The 20,755-nt window shown below is 36.4% G+C and overlaps 1 protein-coding gene across 1 annotated transcript in view; it reads left to right on the top strand.

Moving 5' to 3' along the window:
• The window catches only part of tshz2 (teashirt zinc finger homeobox 2), a 131,620-nt gene that overhangs the window by 7,569 nt on the left and 103,296 nt on the right, over positions 1–20,755 (top strand). Inside the window, exons 2-3 of the mRNA XM_081386767.1 lie at positions 2,141–2,182; positions 2,877–2,933. The gene's annotated coding sequence lies outside the window, so the exon portion shown is untranslated. The remainder of the gene's footprint in view (positions 1–2,140; positions 2,183–2,876; positions 2,934–20,755) is intronic.

Here is a 20,755-nt window from a genome sequence, read left to right as displayed (position 1 = left end):
TCTCACTTGCTTTCCCACACACACACACACACACACCGACACACACACACACACACCGACACATGCACGCACACACTCTTGTTGCCACACAAAGGGTGATCAACCCCGGTCGCTGACTGCCACAGTGCACAAAAAAGTCAAATTATGAGAAATAATGAAAAGGCATCAATATGAATTCAGCGGAGACTCGTTTCATTCTGTTTTAGACAGCGCTTTTCAGCCTGTAATTTTCTGTAAATGTTAACATGGTCAGACCTACCTATTGATTCTATTATTTTTGACCTTGCATTAGTGTCGGCTAATCTCGCATGCCATAAAATTTCATTTTGTTGTGAAAAATACTCGCAGGCCCTCAGGGTGAGTTAGACACAGGCTGCGGCACCCTTGGGATTCATAAGTGCACACGCGGGTAAACAAACCATACAGCTAATGCTTCTTAGACGACTGAGCAGCACTGCAGGTTACATTTCTTCCTAAACCCTTTTTTTTTTCATCTTTTCAAGTGACTTGATGTGTGGTGTGGTTGCAAAGTCTCGTTCAAAGATAAATGCAAGCTTCCTCCAAATAGATATTGTTTTCCCTTCCTTTCTTCAGTGCAAAAGGTGACGAGTACAGTTATTAAAGAGAATCCGATGCAATGCACATCTGTAGCATGTGGTTTAGCAATCCTCTCGCTCTCTGAGGTCACGCGCACAAGGTCGCCACATTTCGCCTATTGCTTTCAAAGGGTAAATAAAGTTTTTTTTGTGTGCGTGTTGGAAACAGCTTACATTGCAACTCTGAGTCGCACTGAAAAGCCATGTGTACGTTCAGAATATAATAAAAGCAGGGGCTTATACCTTTTATGTGGCCTTCATTTATCTTTATGAGACGTTTTGGCAAATAAAGTTTTGTAGAGTTTTCAGTAAACGCATGGTACACCAGTAAAAGTTTTGTTAGGGCTACAATTTAAGACTATCTCTTTTTTTCCAGTATTTGATTCTTATTCTAACAATGACAGCTATATGTTACCTTAGTCTGTTTTCTCTAAAGCTTAAACATTGGTAATTTTAGAAATTGACATTTACATGTGCAACCAGTTATTTCTATAAAAATTACTATAGTGTTATACTTAATATTTCTTCTGTTAGTTTTGCGTGCATTTTGTTAATTTCAAATGTATAAGTAATATTATGTAAAATCTTTTCAACATAATATTGAATAAAGTCAGTGAAGTTATTCTACAAACTGAAAGGTTTAAAGTAAAACGTTCACCTTTTTTCTAAAATTTTAACTTTTTTCAATTAAACTTTTTATTATTATTTTTTTAAAGGTATTAACATATATATTTTTTTAATCTATAAACGTTTAAATAAAAAAAACAATAGAAAATGTTCAATGGTCTCAACTTTAAGGCAGAACAGGATAATTGTAACCAATGGCAAAAAAAAATCATTTTGAGTAGAAAAAGAATTGTATGTGTTGCAAAACAAGTTACCAAACTTGACAATAACATCAATAAAAGTAACAATGCAAACTGTGAAGTCATTTTGTCATGCCCCAGTGCATGCTGGGAATACCTGCATTGCAAAATAAATAAATAAATAAATAAACTGAATTTTTACTGGTAAAAACTACTTAAATTTGTGGATAAATTGTAAAAGGTTTTCTGCTTTGGAATCAGTACATGAACTCACTATATAATAAAGTACTAAAAAATATAACAAACAATAAGTAACTTTTATTTTGACATGCTGGATTTGAGTAGACATGTTTAATATTTAATATTTTTAATGCTTGAACTAACTTATTGGATACAGAAAATACAAAATCTCTGCTGCATTTACTTCACCACAATTTAAATTTCTTTCTTAATTTATATGTATTATCACAATTTTCAAAGATGAATATTATATTAGTTTTCTCATCACAGTTAAGTGAACATAATTTAAAATAATTTTTGTACTACTTTGGTTCAGATGCTATTTTTGCACTTCTGACAAAGAAAACCTAAGAAATATTCCAGGAATTTTTATTTATTTATATGATATAAACCATATTGTAATACATTTGCCTGTCATAATAACTTCCTATCCTGTTAATGCTGTGTAGTATCTAACTTTAAATTAAAATCCATTTCTTTATTGACATCCTCCTACAGGAAGTGACATCATTTTAGAGGAACTCAACAACACAAACAACTGTAAGTATTAGCAATGTCTTTGTGATATTTTGTTGTGTTAGTTGGTTTGTCTCACTCACCTAAACTATCCATGCTTGAAAATAAATGAATATAAATTTGAAATGTCAGAACAGCAGCATTTGAACGAGGGCATATTTATGAAAGATATGAAAGAAACATACCGTTTTATAGAAATACTGCCTTAAACACAAACATATTTGTTTTTTAAGACAGTTCAAAAGATACCAAACAATGTTTCACCAGAATCTGGGAAAATAAAAATTGTGATCACACACCGATTTGGCTGTCTGGAATTCCTCCAAAGCTAGTAGATGACAGCATATTATATAATCATATTATGTTATACTATTGTAGGCCAGTCACAACAAGAACAATATTCCTGCATATTTAGCATAAGGCCATATTTACTGATTTCAAAGAGCTGTGTTGAAGTTTTTAGGACCTTAGGAAGCATAGCTTGCAATCTTTGAGACTCAAAAACATCAAATACCAAACATGCAATACCCACAGCACACATCATTTTTACATGAGTGCTACAAAATCATTATTTATACTGTAGTGTTCTGATCACATAAAAAAATAAAAAATACAGATATCTTTCATCAAAAAATGCCTTAAAGACAGAATATTGGATTCGATGCATGCAGTATTTTTTAAGCGGTAAATATGTACATTTGATTTTCTCCTAAACCAGGTTGACCCGTTGAACCAGCAGTGGTATGAAACGGTCTGTGTAACGGGTGGATCTGAGGTAAGTCACATCAGCTTCTTTGCAGGTCGACCCAGAAGTGGAGCAGAATGTCCAGGAGTGAAATCGTATGTCCACAGGTTGTTTTTGTTTGTCCGTTGCGCTTTGTTTAACCTGTGTCCTATTTTCCAACTTGATCGTTTAACGTGTCGAAATAATGAATTCCCAACTCGGAAGTAGGAGTTTCTCAGTTCCACTTGAAGCCAGGTCAAGTGACAGCTCTTATATGTAGTAGTTATATTAGTTGTCAGGGCTGTATTTTTAAATACTGTACACCAAAGCTTATAGTTAATTACAGTAAGCTAAGGATTCAAACTTCTTTTTGTAAATGACTTGTTAGATAGGCTGCTATGCATGCAGAAATCATATTGGTTGTGTAAAAGTGATATATATATTCCATATATATTTTCACCCAATTTACTTGTTGCAATAATGAATATTTAGTTTTGTATAGCCAGAACTTTGACTAGTCATAAGTTATTTTGGTCCATACTGCAGAAGATTCTAGTCAAAAATCTCCCACTTAGACAAGAAGAGCAGTTTGACTGAGAGTTTAAAGTGATGTCACATTTCATACTGCCTCTATGTGGCATTTAGGGGTGAGATTGTGTTAGATATAATATACTACACTAGCATAGACATTAATTTCATAATGGCATGATGGTTTTGCAAATCTAGTGATTGATAAAGCAAAACCCTCAAACCCTCGTTGTATCAACTTGGTACTTTGTAAATGCACATTTATTGTTGGACATTCTATTACAACTAAATTTGCTTGTGTTCAATCTACTTACATTTATGCAATTGAAGTTTATTAAGTCCATTTGTTTTGGGACAACATTAATCATTTTAGCTGCATTAACTGAAATGGGCTGGGGATTTCTAATTCCCAGCATGCTTTGGGTACTGGATTGAGAGAGAAAATGTTGAAATTAATAATTTTGTGTCTTTTTTTTTTAGAAAGATGAAATGACTTGTTAGTGTTTAATGTTAATGTGGTAATTTTTGTTGCTTAATTAAATTGAACTAAAGTAACAATTCTTAAACATTTAGTCACAACTTAATTTCATTACGTTCTTTGGCCGGTTGCATAAACTGCTTACAAGTTAGTCATCTATTTGATTTCTTTTTAAGAACTTTTCATCTAATTTGAATCTGAAAAAATGTAACACTGATTAGCCCTAACTAATTGCTAGTTGTTCAGACACTTTTTAAGACACAGTCTTAATTTAGTGACTGTTTATGCAAATGGCCCCAGTTCACATACATTTTAATATGGGACTTAACTTAATCCATTTTTGTTGACATCTGAAACTGGACAGTGAATTTCTAGTTTGACAGCATGCTTTGCATGGGACTGTTTGGTAGAGTAAATGTTGAAATCAAGTTTTATTTTGTGTGTTTTTGAGTAAAGAGACAGATTTGTTGGAGATATAACTGATCAATATAAAAATATTTTTATTTCAACAAATGTATTTAAGAACTCAAAACTACAGTTACACACTACCATTCAAAAGTTAAATAAAAGTAGTAGTTAAAAGTATTGAAAGTACTAAAGAAAAATCTTACTAACCCCAAAACTTTTGAACTGCAGTGTAGGCTACATGATTTTTTTTTTTATATACGTTCATCCTGCGGTCACTTGGCACGTCCACATTGGTTGTCATAGTAACGACACTAAGGTTCAGCGCATAGTTTTTTTAGTAATAAAATGTTTCACAGATTTCAAGTACACAGTATTCAAATCTCAACACAACTGATTTGTTTTGTTTTACACACCATAGAGATTCCTGTTGACATTCCCTTTCCCAACCACTCGCTTCACGGTCACTAATAATCATGTCAATCATATGCGCTCAATTATCACATCACTGTAAAATTATTTTAGTGTGTTTTTAAATAATGCTAATTACTAGGAAGAAAATGTGTTAAAAAGTAAACATTCAATACTTGTAATCAAACACACAATCAAAGTGGTTTCCTGAAACACATTAGCAGTCTTTATTAAATTGTTTAGTTTACTATTGGAACCTTGTCTGGATTAAAAAAGTAATGATAATAAATTAAATTAAAACAAGTAATAAACAAGAACAAAAATGTTATAGCCCAATATCAATGGCATTATAATGGCATTCCCAGTGTGTTTTGAACTTTTGTAATATCATACATGACAAAATACTGATGAGATTGTGATACATATGATTAGAATAATGATATGATTATTCAAGAGGAGACAGAGCTCTAAAGGTCTGCTCATACCAAGAACGATAACTATATTAGCGTCCACACCAGCAGACTCTGCAGTTTTGTCGTCTGTCGCTTTAAATGCTCGAGATTTTAAAAGCATGATGGATTCTGATTGGCTGTCAATGTTTTTATCGTTCGACAGCTAGAAAAAAATAGTATGATTCCAACAATATCGTTTCCTTTGCCGTTAAAGTTGTCATGTGAGCTCTGCTATTCTTTTATATTTAGAATGATTTTTAGAACTATATCTTTATCTTTATTCGTTATAGTAATCATCCTTGGTGTGAACAGCCTTAATACTGACCTTTAGATTTCCTCATTCAACATTCAATCGTGTTTTCTGGACAAAGCTTTGGCCGTGGCAATGATCACCCTACACTTGTGTTATTTGGCCTACGCTGCCATTCATTTAAAAATGATTGCAATATATATATATACACACACACACACACATGTATGGTATTCATGGTATTATGTTCTTGACTAGTTTTGACAATTGAACAGACTATTGTGCATGTGATGACTTATACAATGAAATGATGCTGACACGTTTTGGAGCGAACAACCATTAGACTGAGAATCAACAATCAGTTTAGATCAACAAGATCTATTCACTTGGAAATTGTGCTAAATGTAGGCTACCTGTACTTAATCATTTGCAAAGATGTACTGAGACATTAAGACATGTACTTAGACATTTGCAATTTGATGAAATGAATGAGAAATTCAATTCTGTTGTGAACAATTGCCAAGTGGTTTGGAGGTTTGTCCATGTTGTTTTGAGAATGTCATTTCTGTTTCAAGAAATGAGCCAAACCAATGGAGAAAAACTGTAAGTTACTTTTTGGTCGATCAAGTAGACGAGGGAGACACACTCCAGTTTACACCTGGTGTTTTAATCCGTCTCTTTTGTCCACTTTAAACCACTTCTGTCCTGATGTCTTCGAGGGAAGGGTCTATGGGTGGGTAAATGTATGTTTTTTCAGATCTTTCGATCTAATGGACAAAATAAGCTCACGCAATTTACATATGAACACAATCGTACATGACAGAAAAACATACAGAGAGCATCAGCTTTCATTTCTGCTCTGACAGCCACAAGATCACGCCGAACGCTGTTAGTGTGTTAGAAATCAGGAATGGTGAGAGAACATTGTGCTTGGTACGTTTTTAGTCTTCAAACCAAACTTGGGTCTCCAGCCGTCAAAGTTTAAATCCCGTCTGGCTAGCGCGCTTCCCATAATGTTTGCACATTAGGTCAGCAGGCGGAGAGTGGTTGTTCGAACACATGAGGGTTTACACTACGAAAGCAATCCGGTCAAATGCATTTTCGACCACTTATTGAAGTGATTGAAAGTGGACAAGCTCAAAACGGTTTAGACCCCATTTACACCTGTATTTAGCGTCGTCCACTTGTGATCCGATCGACCAAAACGCATCTTAAAGGTGCTCTAAGCGATGTTGGGTGACGTCACTTCTTGTTGACGTTCAAAGTATTGTCAAACAAAATGGAGGCTAGCTCGACCCTCCCTCCTCCTCATCCCGTCCCCTCCCCCTCGCTTCCGTGCTTCCTGAAACAGTCATGAACCATTTCAAAAAAAAAAACTGGATTTACCCACCTGTCCAGCAAAAACAGAGCCACCTGAATGTCAGATCGGAAGCCCTTCTACCGGCGGAGTTCTCATAATCGGAGATTATGGCTGGATCTCAGGGAGGCAGGACTGTGTATGTTTCAACTGCATATTTCAAACTGCAACTTTCATATTCTCTTTGGATTTAATGTTACTTGATTAACTCGGATGCAATGTTACAGCAGCATTGATGCTGAAACGCTCATGGCTGACTGGGTGCCAAAGATCTGCTGCATGTGAAACTCTTCAACCGTTCCATCACTGGATTCACGTTTTCTGCATGTCACTTTGCTTAATAATCTCCTAACAATCCTTCAACTTGGCTGCACATTCCGGAATCCTCAAAGCATGAAAACAGCTGGCTTCCAACAGCCCGACTGTCAGGGTCTCCTTTGCTGTCCGTGATGGAAATATCAAACCACTGAGCTGGAAGTGGACATCTCAATCTAAGTCGTTCTCACCATCCACCACCACACACGTCCTCCACATAATTCATGCGCTGTGAGCTTTCACTGGATGCTTTTCAACCTTTTATTTTTTTGTCTTTTTGTTTCCCTTTTTGCTCTGTTTGTGTGAAGCCGGGTGCACAGTATATGATTTTTTTCCTTTTTTTCTGGACATTATTTTGACAAATTTCAGTAATTGTAAACATCCTTTTTCCGTATTAATATCAGTAAATTTCAATGTTTGATTATTTTAGGAATCTTTTGTTTACTTTAGACACATTTATTTGTACAGCGCTTTCCATGATACCTTGTTTCAAAGCAGCTTTACAGAAAATCACACTGATTATATATATATATATATATATATATATATATATATATATATATATATACATTGTATATAAATCAGTGATCCGCTCCAGCTCGTTAAAGCAGGATGGATTCTGATTGGCTGTCAATTTACAATCAGCTGGAAACATTTTTTTGTGAAGGTGATTCCGACGATAGTGTTTCTTTGTTCCATTATCGTTAGTTATTTATCGTGGTTGTGATGTCGACTCTGCAATTCTTTTATATTCAGAACAATTTTTTATCATTATAGTTATCGTCCTTGGTGTGAACCAAGTGCTTTACCATAGAGCACGTTTCAGAGCTGGGTGATATGATGATAATATAACAACGATACAAGTCATCCTCCGGCTGTAGATTTAGCTGTATTGTATATGTCAGTGCCACAGTTTTATTAGATATTGGGTTTATTTTTCAGTATTGACTGACTGCACATTTTGCCATATGTGTTTCCTGTATCAATATTGCAGTTTTGTTGTAAGTGAAATTAAACAATTCTCAGAAAGCATCAATGATTCGGTTGTCTTAAAGGGATAGTTCACCCAAAAATATAAATTTTGTTATTAATTACTCTCCCTCATGTCGTTCCAAACCCCTAAGACTTTCGTTCATCGTCAGAACACAAATGAAGATCTTTTTGATGAAATCTGAGAGCTTTCTTCTGTCCCTCCGTTGACAGTTACGCAGCTACCACTTTGACGCTTCAAAAAGTTCATAAGGAGCTTGTAAAACTAATCCATATGAATTGAGCAGTTTAGTCCAAATTTTCTGAAGAGACATGAGGGTGAGTAATTAATGACAGAATTTTCATTTTTGGGTGAACTAACCCTTGGTCCTGAAAAATATCCAGTTGCCAAAGAATCTAGTGTGAGTTTAACATTTTCCAAATTTGATTAGCAGTCATTTAAGTGACAATGTTGAGAAATATTCCTTTAATTTCAGTTAATATGATGATTTCAGGCAGAGTTACTGCAACGTGATGACATTCATTACTGTGGTTGAAAAGGTTTTTTTTTTTTTTTTTTATGATAACCTATTTTGTTACTCTGTTGGGTCAACACTTATGGTCTCATTGTCAAAAATCTGCGTACTGAAACAAAACCAAATTGAAAACTATTGGCAGAAAGACATTCGAAGAAAGGTGACTTGAGACAATGAGGTTCTTTCTATATTTTACTCATCATAAACTATATTATTAAATAGATAGCGATAGAAAGAAGCCGTTTCATCCCAGGTGGCCCCACAAATGCACTGGAAGTGTCTTCACACGGTGCTTAGATGCTCTACATGAGCGACATTAAGTATGCTGGCTAAATATTTCAATGTTGTAATGGAAGCATTAAAAAATGTGACATTTAATTCTCAAAGTGGTCTATTGGAGCATACAAACGCACAGGATAGATTTGCCCCATTGCTTCTAGAACGATTCACCCCATTTCCAGAACAGACCAATCAGTTTAATATGAAACCCCTTGTGCTTATATAAATTGCGTACATCCGAGGGTTGCATGTGCATGCACTGTATTTTCTCATATTGGCAACTGCAGATGAATGAAGAGGAGAAACACAATCGCGGGGTTTGGTAAAAAGCGTTCTGCACGCATGCCGAATGGAATGACTGACATCCATTTAGTTGATTTGCCTCTGGCAATGAAAAAACACTTTTGAAATGAATAGCATCTTTCCAATCCCTTTCAAAATGTCCATATCTCTCGTGTGCAAGATTTCATCTTTCTTTAGCTTTTCACATAGCACCACTCGCATTCAGCTTGCAAGCAGTAGGCATGGTTTTGAATTAGCTGAGGCCTTATTGTCATACATATTCACATAAGAGCATATGGGGTTTGATGTGCAAAATTTATATTTTTGACATTATGATGTTTATGATTTATGATTCGACGAATTCGAATAGTATACATTTTCTAAAATTTCTTAAAAATCTATTTATAAATGCTCTTGAATACGTCATTTTGTCATTCGTTTTCCTACATAGCCGTTCTAGCTTATTGTCGCTTGCATTTTTCTTCTTGCCTATTAGAATTTGGAACTCATCAGTTTTATTGTTTTGTTTTTACTTTACTTTAACTTTATTATTTTCTCTTATCTTTTTTTTATTATTATTTTATTTTATTTTATTTTCAATACATCGGACAATTTACAACCAGTCAGTCATTGGCACAATACAAGTAAATAAACTATTTTATTCTTGCATAATAGAACAATACCAACTGATCAGTATTTTATTTTTTATTTTTTTATTATTATTATTATTATTATTATTTTTTAAGAGTGGGATATACAACCATTCAGTCATTGGCACACATTAAACCTATTTATTTCAGCCCTGTTTATTTCAACTTTGGGTTTATTTTTCATTAATGTCTGACTGTCTGTACATTTTGCCATATGTATTTCCTGCCTCGATATTCAATACAGAATCACTTGAATTGTCGATTTTCCAATAAGGACACTCTCAGAGTTATAGGTTCATCTGTAATAGTGTGGAGTTTTTGTCCAAATACTAATCCTCTTTGTCTCAAGCGCTCCACTTCTCTGGTGAAATTATAGTCTTAGCTTTTTTTTATTAATCAAACATGAATCTTTTGTAAGAATCTCTAGTTTTATTTTCTCCGGGTGCCATGACTTTTTCCTCTTATGCCTTATGCCTGCAGATCCAAATCAAGCGGTAATGGACAGATAGCTCTCATGTTTCTGCGAGGGACTACAAGGTGTCTCCATGGGAGGATGAGTGTGATAAATAAATGAGCAGATGAGTTGGTCTCTGACAAGTGAGGGACACGGCGTATCGGGCACATTTTTGATAGTGATCTAATTCAACTGGCAGCCATGGATGTTGATTAAATCAGAATGTCAGACACTTGACAAGTCGAGACAAAAACAGAACGAAAAGCCTGTTGGAACAGCGGGATGTACCGCAAGCTCGTCGTTCCCAAAGCATGTCTGGAAAGGAAGACTCACTGGGGATTGTACCGATGCGGTCGATGTTGCCATCATCAACCCTGTTAAACCCAGCCATAGCCCTCTGACCGGCGTTCGCCTACAGCTTTGGAGTGTGTGTGCTTTAGTAGCAAAAAAAAATGCAAGTACAGTTGAGAAGTACCCCTGTAATTACAGAGCGAACAAAAGCTTTCTTTGGAAAGGCAACACAAAGGAGTATCAATGGCACATCACTCGGAAGGCTGGGCGGGAACGCTGCAGATGGAGGCCTCATTGAATAGCTCTTTGAAAAGGGTGGATGTCGGAGCAAAATGGCTATCACGCTCCAGTAAGGATGTTTTGCGATGACTTTGTCAGTGTCACTTACACATTAAACCCGTGTTGTCTTTTCTCACATCTTGTGTTCAGTGCGAAAACCTTGTGTTTCTCATTTGCAAGCGTCGGATTCATAATGCGATGTAATCATAGATCATCATCATTGAAATCAACTAGATTATCATTGAAATTATTCAGTACATTCTGTCAGTAACACTTTACAATAAGCTTTTGTTTATTAATAAATTTGAGGTAATTTAGCTAATTAAATTAGTTAAAGGGATAGTTCACCCAAGAATAAAAATTATTTCATTAATTACTTACTCACCCTCATGTCGTTTCTAAACCTGTAAGACTTTCGTTCATCTTCAGAACACAGATCTTTTTGATGAAATATGAGCTCAAACGTGCTGCGTAACACGAGAATGAACCTCATTGGTTCTTGCTGAAGCTCAAGCGCGCTGCGTAACACGAGAATGAACCTCATTGGTTCTTGCTGAAGCTCAAACGCGCTGCGTAACACGAGAATGAACCTCATTGGTTCTTGCTGAAGCTCAAACGTGCTGCGTAACACGAGAATGAACCTCATTGGTTCTTGTGGAAGCTGAAAGCGCTCAATTCATATGGATTAGTTTAACAATCTCTTTATGAACTTTTTGAAGCGGCAAAGTGGTAGTTGTGTAGCTGTCAATGGCGGGACAGAACGGTCTCAGGAAACAAGTTCAGCAAATGGCAGATTCGAACTCGGGTCAATCGCGTCAGAAGTGTCTGCAACGTGCCTTACCCCAACACCACTGTGCTTGCACAGATCACAGGCGTTTTTGTACTTTTGTCTAGACCAACCAGACGTCAGTGGGCGGAGTTAGTGTGAATAGCCTCTGCCAACAAGGCGGCCATTTGCACTTAGTTCATTTTTGGGTAAACTATCCCTTTAACATGAACGAACAATGAGAAATACTGTAGCTCTACTGCATTTATTAAATCTTAGGAAGAAGTAATATTACCAGGGTGGGAACACTTTACAATAAAGTTCCATTAGTTAACTACATTAGTTAACATGAACTAACAATGAAAAATACTTCTAAACCATTAATTAGTCATAGTTAACTTTAATTTCAACATAACTAATACATTATTAAAATCAAAAGTTGTATCTGTTAATATTATTTATTGGACCGTTGCTAACATAAACTAACAATGAACAGTTATGTTTTTATCAACTCATGTTAACAAAGATTAATAAATACTTCACATAGTTTGTTAATGTTAGTTAAAGCATTAACGAGACCTTATTGCAAAGTGTTACCATTCAGTCTCTCTTTAAAGAGCTCTGCTGAATATTTACAAAAGAAGAGCATGGTGTCGTAATGCATCTCGAGCAGATGAAAATTTCAAAATCAAACGTCACGAGAAGTAAATCATGGACACAAATTCGTACAGATGTAGCGACGGAGCCGCCCGTTCGCTGTTCACCTCGTTCTCCGCACGCCCACACAGAGGTCAGGGTAGCATGTAGCCAGTCGTTGTGCTAATCTTCTTTGTCACTCATAAAATTTACACTACATCTCCCTGTTGGAGGCCTGTCATTTTCCTCCTGCCTTCAGCTGTCACCACACACGAGTAATTACTCGGAGGGTTTGAATGGGCCCTTGATTATTTATAGGGTCGGATGTCTGAAAAAACCTTATACGCTGCTTTGAATTATTTCACATTAGTGATAATGCATGAAAACGAGGACTTTTCTCCTTCCAGAGCTCAGGATAATCATGACCACATAGGAAGTGTCTCGCACCGGCAGGACTAATGATCGTAAAAGATCTTCTTCAAATGGTTCGGAGGAATGAGACTAAACATAATTTCAAGGCTGAGTGAGAATGTCAGGAAAAAGTACTGTGATCTTTTCAATGTTGTGCAGAACCTGCAGACTGATCTCAAGGATACTGGCTATGTCGAAGATTGAATGTGAATTAGAAAGCTTTGTTTGCAAAGTTAGATCCTCTGTAAGGTTTAAGAGAGTAAATGCATGGACTTTGTGGTGGTATTGAAACGCGTTTGTCTGAACAATGGCTGATGTGCGTTTCAAAACAGTGTTTTTAGAGCAAAAATTTACCGTTTTTAATTACAGTTTTGAATTGTTTTCCAGTAAATACATATTAAAACCGTATAAATAAGATGTTGAGCCTTTTCATACATTGAATCTTGAGGAATTTGTCGTATTGCACTAGCAGATTTTTTCACTTGTCTTTAATTTGTTTAACTTGTTTTTCTTTTGTTCAGATATTCATACAGCAAAATATTCTGGGGGCCAAATGTGACCCTGGACCACAAAACCAGTCACATGGGTCAGTTTTTTGAAATTGAGGTTTATACATCATCCGAAAGCTGAATAAATAAGCTTTCCATTGGTGTATGGTTTGTTAGGATAGGACAATATTTGGCCGAGATACAACTATTGAAAATGTGTAATCTAGGGGTGCAAAAAAATCGAAACATTGAGAAAATCGCCTTTAAAGTTGTCCATTTATGTTTGTGATTGTGGTGCATTCACTCACAAAAATAAATGTTTTATATATTTACAAAATCTCTTCATGGAACATGATCTTTACTTAATATCCTAATGATTTTTGGCATAAAAGAAAAATCGATCATTTTGACCCATACAATGTGTTGTTGGCTATTGCCACAAATATACCTGTGCCACTTGTGACTGGTTTTGTGTTCCAGGTTTACAAATGGTCAAAAACACTGGCAGTGGCTGGCAACTTAAAAAAAAAATGCAGCCGGGGAAAGAATTAAGAATATCTCTTTTGGCTTGTGCAAGTAAGCAACTGCCTAGCAACACCCTAGCAACCACTCAGAACGCCTTTGCAACTGCATAGCAACGCTCCAGCAGCCAACTACAATCCCCTGGCATGGCAACAAGTTTTGGCATAGGCAAGGGCAGTTTTTGACTTGTATTCCAGTAAAAACATCTTAAAATCCATAAAACGGGATAAATAAGATATATTGATTATCCTCCTGGGACCCAAGAATAGACTTTTGTCCACTGTAGTGGACATTATATTTTAGTGAATTTTCTGACATCATACATGTCACATGACACAACCTGGGTGTCCTGTAAAGAGCACATTCAGGACTTTTCAGAGATACCAAATGTTTGGAGGTTTCACCATGAAAACAACTTCTCCTTGGTCTTTAAAAATGTCTGACATTAATTTAGTGATCAAATATAGCATTCTTATGGAAATATGATAATATATTGTAATTATAATTTAAATTGGACTACTTTTCAAATTGTAATTCATAGAACAACATCTCAGGAAAACGTTAAGGGGTTAAAAAAATACTTTCTGTTACAAAACAGGGCATTGATTTCATACATGTCCACTGTAGAGGACATCAGGACTTAAATCATGTTTATCAGGCATTTTGTGAGACACAAGTGAATATGGAAATAAATTATACATCAATATTCCTATTAAATATTAGATATTATTATTAAAATGTTGCCAATTATTACACTTCTTTTTTCATTAAATGTTGCTCCAAGAACACATTAATGTGCAAATTAGATACAGTTTATAGATACATTGCATTGAATGGGAATATTAATTTATGGCCATTTTACCCACATATTACATAAAGTAAAATGGTGTATCAATTCATTGCGTTATTTCTTTCATAACATAGTTGAGAATCATCTTTATACAAATTTTGGTTAAAAAAAATCCTGAAACCCCAAAATTTATTGGTGATTGAAAAAAAAAATCCCATTGTTTTTGCCTATACATATAATTTCATGCCATTTTATTTTTTAAACAACTTAGTCCTGGCGTCCACTACAGAGGACATAGCATAACGTATGAATAAAATATTATTTTTCAAAAATGTTTTTTTTTTACCATTTGTTTCTTGTGCTCTAAACAATGTGATGACATGGAAAAAAACTACATTCAAAAACCTTTTTTTTTCTGGGTCTCAGGAGGATATAAGGCAGAGTTTTTTTGCTTTGTTAATATTTTCTCCATTTTTTTTTTAAACATAAACTATAACAGAGGCAAGCTAGTAAGAGCTGTTTTGTTGTTGCTGGAGCACAAGCTCTTGAAGCTTCGCCCTCTTGAAAGGGGGTCTGGAGCACCTTATTTACATTTAAAGGGACAGACACACAACGGTGCATTTTTGCTCACCCCCCAAAAAGCGTCAATTTTAACATGCTATAAAAAATTATCTGTGGGGTATTTTGAGCTAAAAGTTCACACACACACTCTGGGGACATCAGAGACTTATTTTACATCCTCTTTTAAACAACTTCAGACAACTTTTGTGAGTTGAGTATTAAACTCCTCTGAAGACACATGCTGAAATAGTGTGGTAACTTTTTCTTTTTGATTTCACTTTCTGTCATGCTGAGATTATGACTCCTCCTGTGGCTCTGTATGTCGATTGCTGCCTTTTACAATCATGGTCCCATTCTGGATTGTTTTGTTCACCTGTTTAATAATTTTTATGCACACAGAAATCACAAACCTCTCTGCCTTCTTTTCAAAAGAAAGGTCAGAGCAGATAATTGTATTGCTCAGCGGTTGTCTTTCACTTGCAACTGATCTTCAGTTGCATGGGAATTGTAGAGCACCGATGACCCGTTGGCATCACGTTTTGAGTCGAATTTCATTTGTCTGTTTCGCTCCGTGGATGAACATTTCCGCCTAGCGTTTACATCCAAGTATCTGTAGCTCAGGTAATTTGATCTAGGAAGATTTTGATGAGAAATGTTCATATGGAAATCTCTGACGTGTGCATTTTCCTACTTTACAGAGTAAGTCTGTTTCTGAACAAGGGGAATGCTGAGAATAGATCTGAATTTTCAAAGCTGAGATACAGCTATGACAAATTGCGAGACATGTAAGAGCTTTGAAACTTGTTTGGCATTATTTGATATCCTCTCGTATGGTGCATTGAAGTGTTTGCGCTGTATTTTTCAGTCAAAACAGTATTTGTATTGCATAGCTTTCTGGATATTTATATTTGGATTTTTCTTTCTGTAAATAGAAGATAGCAGACAGACAATTATTGGGCAAATGTGATAAGCAAGTAATGCATGTAAGATTTCCACTTAAACTTACATTTTACATTTAACAGATGCTTTATCCAAAGCGACTTGCATTGCGTCCAAGATACACATTTACATTTTATCAGTTCTTGCTTTCGCTGGGAATGGATCCCATGACCTTGTCACTCACATGAGCTTCAAAGCCAACACTTAGCCATAGCTCCTATGGTTTTCGTTTTGCTGCTGACAACTTCCCATGCTTCCTCTTCTTTAAACTAACACTCAGAGCTTACTGTGCACATGTGAGAGTAGATTGTCTTTCAGTGATGGACAATGCAACCTTCACCATTATCAGAATTGTCACGGCCTACCTGCACAACACTTATCTTTATCTGGAGCAGCAGATGGCCTTTCACACGTGTCGTTGTTGTGACTGAAGCCGTCTCCTCTTGATGTGACCTGAAACAAATGAGCCATGAGAACAGATATGCCATCAGCGTTACACACCGGAGCCATTTGACTCTCTTGGACAACATTGTGCTCTCTCTCTCTCTCTCTCTCTCTCTGGCTGGTGTGATGATTAGTTCCTGTTTCACCATAATGTCTTTTGGCTTACAGCAAATTGACACAAAGATGAACAATAGAGAGTTAAAAGACTAGAGCTATGTGATCCAGGCAGAAGTTAAAGCTGAAGCTTCAATATGTCACTGGGATGTTCTTTGGTTATATTGTGCACAAGGGCATTTATTAAAGGGATAGTTCGCCCTAAAATGAAAATTAAGTCATCGTTTACTCACCCTCTTGTTGTTCTAATGCCGTATGTCCTTCTTTCTTTTTTCCGGATCACAAAAGGAGAATTGTACAAAAACCAAAAACGTCACGCTCGTACATGGCAGCGAATAGCGACCAGCATCAAGCTTTTAAAAAATGACGCAAAAGTATCACGTCAACAACCCCAGGGTGAGTAAATGATGACTTAATTTTCATTTTAGGTTGAACTATCCCTTTAAGATTTCATGTTGACTGAGAAGACAATAGAAGCAGTATTAAGTAGTGACCAGGTGAGGTTTTGAGGTTCGCCTCAGTTTATGCAGACACTTATAAATTTACAATTAGCCTCATCTCTACAACTTCTTAAGGTTTGTGACAGTGTCACAGGCTCCACTAAAGGGCAAGTATTTGAAACGGTGAATTTCTTGCGACAGCCCTTGATACCCGAAGAGCTATATTTAGGGTGGATAACTAGTACTGCACAGTATAATCTGACATTTGGACCACAAGGGAGTCTTACTGCATCGCTCGCAAATGACAGTGTCACTGTTGGTTTGCGTCCCCGGTGGAATAGGTTAAAGAGAACAAAACATGTTTTTGCTGTGGAGCGCTGGCCCGGCAAGACAGATCTAATAAAACTGGATTTGATTGCAGGGTATGATCTGACGGAGGCTGTCATTGGTGAGTGAGCCTCTTGAGTCCAGTGAGTGCAGGGATGGGGGGAGGAGGAGGAGGAGTGGAGGAGCTGCTTGAGGAAGGACAGAGAGAGTGATGCTCAGGGTCAGGGGTGAAAGATGGGACCGGAAGGACGCAAGACGATCCTACTCGTGATTATCTATCTATCTATCGATCGATCGATCGATCGTTCGTTCGTTCGGTCGTTCGTCCGTTCGGTCGTTCGGTCTGTTCTATCTATCGTTCTTTCTATCTTTCTATCTATCGTTATGTCTGTTTTTTCTGTCTTTCTATCTATCGTTATGTCTGTTCTTTCTATCATTCTATCTATCGCTATGTCTGTTCTTTTTAGCGTTCTATCTATCTTTTGTTTGTTCTTTCTATCGTTCTATCTATTGATTGTTTGTTCTTTCTATCATTCTATCTATTGTTTGTTTGTTCTTTCTATCATTTGTTTGTTCTTTCTATCATTTGTTTTGTTCTTTCTATTGTTCTATCTATTGTTTGGGTTCTTTCTATCATTTATCGTTTGTTTGTTCTTTCTATCATTCTATCAATTGTTTGTTTGTTCTTTTTCTATTGTTCAATCCATTGTTTGGGTTCTTTCTATTGTTTGTTTGGTCTTTCTATCTATTGTTTGTTTGTTCTTTCTATTGTTCAGTCTATTGTTTGGGTTCTTTCTATTGTTTGTTTGTTCTTTCTATCGTTTGTTCTTTCTATCATTCTATTTAATGTTTTTTGTTCTTTCTATAGTTCAATCTATTGTTTGGGTTCTATCTATTGTTCGTTTGCTCTTTCTATCATCTATCAATTGTTTGGGTTCTTTCTATCATTTGTTTGTTCTTTCTGTCATTCTATCTATTGTTTGTTTGTTCTATCTATCGTTTGTTTGTTCATTCCATCTATCGTTTGTTCTTTCTGTTGTTCTATCTATCGTTTGTTTGTTCTTTCTATCGTTTGTTTTTTCTTTCTGTCATTATATTGTTTGTTTGTTCTTTCTGTCGTTCTGTCTATCTATCGTTTGTTCTTTCTGTTGTTCTATCTATCGTTTGTTCTTTCTGTCGTTCTACCTATCGTTTGTTTGTTCTTTGTCGTTCTATCGTTTGTTTGTTCTTTCTGTCGTTCTATCTATCGTTTGTTTGTTCTTTCTATCGTTCTATCTATCGTTTGTTTGTTCTCTGTCGTTCTATCGTTTGTTTGTTCTTTCTGTCGTTCTATCTATCGTTTGTTTGTTCTTTCTATCGTTCTATCTATCGTTTGTTTGTTCTTTCTGTCGTTCTATCTATCGCTTGTTTGTTCTCTGTCGTTCTATCTATCGTTTGTTTGTTCTCTGCCGTTCTATCTATCGTTCGTTTGTTCTTTCTATCGTTCTGTCTATTGTTTGCTTGTTCTTTCTATTGTTCTATCTATTGCTTATTCTATGTACTGTTCATTTTATCATTTCGTCTGTCTGTCTGAAGTGTGTACTTTTCAGCCTTGCTTAGAGTCCACTCATATCAGTATAGTATGATTGGATGTTTTTGTTTTTTATCTCTATTATTATGTTAATAAATGTGTCAACATTGTGGTATGATGCCACATTTTTCAATTTGCTCCTACTTAGACTGTAATTTATCAATACAACTTGAATCACATGTACAGTAAAGTATATAAGTCTTGTCCACAAAATAACCTCTCTGAATGCATAACCCTGGGAGACAGTTCATTAGCTTGTCAAACACGCGTCTCGTTTGGTCACAGTGGTCTCGTTGCGGCCTCGAGAGCACGCCAGGTCTCGCTTGCATCCAAGGTGATCAAACCTGCGTCAGCCTGCACCTGCCGGCACCCCGGGGAGAACACTGGGAGCACCAACAACAAAATCTACAGAGCACACACTCGGGGAGATCCGGCGTGCGGTGCTTTCAATCATGTTATCTCTTTGCCTGAGGAAAGTATCAAAAATCCTGGTGAGCCCAGGGTGCGCTCGACAGCCTGTGAGTTTGACTCCAACACACAAATTGATCAAAGAACAGACAAATGTTACACAATACTACTACCCTCCACGAGGATATCAGTTCTCTAATACTCCGGTTTGACAGTAAATCACCTCTAACAAACAACTCTACAATTTCATTCGCCCTTTTCGACAGTGTATCTGTCCGTGAGGTTTTGCCTCTGGACGATCTTTAACCTCTACCACAGTTAGCAAATAACGCTGTGAGGATTTTGATGCAATGATTCCTACTTTTCTCATATTGTAGTTTTCTGTGAACTTGGGATATTGTAGTTAACTAAAACCCCTAAAAACAATCATTTTGTTTTTGTTTAACTGATGTATAAAAAAAAAAAAAACTAAAACTAAATAGATATATAAAAAAACACACAAAATAAACTAAAACTACAGCTTAATAAAAAACTATATAAACATATCTAATTTTGATGCAACGATATATTCAATGCAATCAAATGATATTCATAAATAAAATATTTGAAAGATGCACTTCCTGTATGCGATTTGGTACTGGTGATCTATTTGTTTTGCGTCAATCTCGCAAGACTGAAATGCAATTGTTGTTTTGATGCTAGCGATTCCTGGTTGAAGACCAGCTTGTTTTGACCAGCTTTTCTGTCACCGAAACGTGCGGAGCGGTTCAGATCAAGCACCGGCGTCCCGTCGATAGAGAAACGAGCCGTTAGAGCACGCGGGAATCCATTAGGTGAGGCCCGGTAGAAGTTTGGGGATGTGTAACTGGCAGATTTTGCACTTTATTCAGTGTTTGAATTATTTCTCAAGGGAGAGCATAATGGTCATATAAATCTCTCTGTGTGTGCAATTACTAAGACTGGCAAGGTCTATTCTCTCCCGAGTGATCGTCTGTGAACAATGACATATTACCGGCCGGCCGGCTACGGTCATTAAGATCTGATATGGGATTTATGGGCAGTCTTTAAACATGAGACGGTATAAAAGAGATTTGAATACAGGCAAAATAGCAGAGGATTCTGTCCCTGTGCGGTGTAATGAAGTGTGATGGAAAGGAGAGGGGATGAAGGGTTATTTTTAGGCCAGATCAATTTAACAATGAGCGGAATGAGTCAATTGCTCTCCGAACTGTCACTCCACTGTCCGGGTGTCATCATGGCCTGCTTATAATGGTGCAAGGCAACTGTAAGCAGCCAGGGACAAGATGGCGGGTCTCGTCACATTGTTTTGACACATGAGATGTCCAATGCAGCACTGTAATTGACGTACCTTTCAAATGGCCTCATGGTTTGACATATTTAAAATAATGTAACAATGAAATAGCCCATTATACGGGAGCTCTGCCTTAACTACCTGTGCTCTAAATAGATGTTGTTAGGGGAAGGAATGATTTCAGCCACTCTTAGGAAATATGAATTTCA

This window comes from Scardinius erythrophthalmus (genome assembly GCF_964197995.2).
Source record: "Scardinius erythrophthalmus genome assembly, chromosome: 15".
NCBI classification, from domain to species: domain Eukaryota; kingdom Metazoa; phylum Chordata; class Actinopteri; order Cypriniformes; family Leuciscidae; genus Scardinius; species Scardinius erythrophthalmus.
This window is presented reverse-complemented; position numbering and strand designations above follow the sequence as displayed.